This window comes from Cebus imitator, unplaced genomic scaffold, assembly GCF_001604975.1.
Source record: "Cebus imitator isolate Cc_AM_T3 unplaced genomic scaffold, Cebus_imitator-1.0 Scaffold485, whole genome shotgun sequence".
NCBI lineage: Eukaryota > Metazoa > Chordata > Mammalia > Primates > Cebidae > Cebus > Cebus imitator.
This window is the reverse complement of record NW_016107800.1, coordinates 1500563-1502007: the sequence shown is the minus strand read 5'-3', so window position 1 is coordinate 1502007 and position 1445 is coordinate 1500563. Positions and strand designations below refer to the sequence as shown.

At 43.5% G+C, this 1445-nt stretch overlaps 1 protein-coding gene across 1 annotated transcript in view; it reads right to left on the bottom strand.

Annotated features, from left to right (window-relative positions):
* Positions 1–1445, bottom strand: part of MTFMT (mitochondrial methionyl-tRNA formyltransferase) — a 26414-nt gene that overhangs the window by 19165 nt on the left and 5804 nt on the right. The window lies entirely within an intron of this gene.

The following is a 1445-nucleotide window of genomic DNA, read 5'->3' as shown; positions in this document are numbered from 1 at the left end:
AAAAAAAAAAAAAAAAAAAAAGAAGAAGCAGCAGCAGACACCCAGACAGAATAGCAAAGTGGGACTATCCAGGGGCCAAGAATTTTCAGAGCTGAGAGCTTTCAGAGTTTTCAGGGGCCTGACAGCATTCTGGGCTGAGGGCCTTGAACAGACTCTGACCCATGTGGTTATTCTCTCTGAACACATGATTATTATTAACAAGCAGGTGTTCTGTGTTTTCTCACAGAGACAAGATAAACTAGGTAGGCAGCTGATACCTGCTTACCACTGATCACAGACAAACTAGAAAGTATTCTCCACGAGGAAGCCATGGGGGCAGGGTCACATATCCTGTGCTTAAAGAATTGTTTTAACAGGTGTATGATATACATATACTGTTTTGCTACTTTAGAATGCCCCAAGCAGTTTTCCACTTGCTGGGGGGTGGTGGCCAGGTTTTCCTTGCCATCGTTCTCAACAAACAATATAATTTATCATACACCCAGCATTTCTCAGCAACCACACACTCGGCGTTTATTCTTTCTTTCTTGCATTTCTCAGCAATCACACACTCAGCATTTCTCTCTCTCTCTCTCCTTTCTTCTTTTCTTTCTTCTTTTGAGACAGGCCCTCACTCTGTTGCCCAGGCTGCTGGTTCACTGCCGCCTCACCCTCCCAAGCCATGAGATCCTCCCACCTCAGCCTTCTAGGTTGCTGAGACTACAGGTACATCCACCACGTCCAGATTTTTTTTTTCAATTTTTTGTAGAGATAGGGTCTTACCATGTTGCCCAGGCTGATCTCCAACTCCTGGCTTCAAGTGACTATACTCTGCCTCCCAAAGTGCTAGGATCACAGACATGAGACACCACGCCCAGCCTAAAATAATCCCCACCAAATGATCCATTCACCTTTGCTGTTTATCCCAATATACCTATCATCCACTGATGTGCAATTTAAATACTTTACTAATCTGTCATTAGTTTAATGATGTCTCCATCAGCATGGCTGTGCCTTTGGGAGCATGTATATGTGAGAATGTCTTATATTCTCACTGTTCAGCCCAATCTAACATTCACTGAATACACTTCATGTGAGGGCACTGTTCTGAGTGTTAGGCATACAAGCAGCAGTGAACCAGACAGAAAAAAAAAATCTTGCCTTCATAGAGTTTATGTACAAAGAATGGGAGATAAGCAAGAAAAAATAAAATATGTAAAAGGTTTGCCAGATGATGCTGAGAGCTGCAGAGAAAATAAAGCAGAAAGGAATATGAGGGGGACAGATTGTAATTGTAATAGTGGTCAGAGAAAGCATTACCATTAAGAAAACACTTGAACAAGAACAGGAAGGAGGTAAAGAAATAACAACGAAGGCCAGGCGCGGTGGCTCAAGCCTGTAATCCCAGCACTTTGGGAGGCCGAGGCGGGTGGATCACGAGGTCAAGAGATCGAGACCATCCTGGT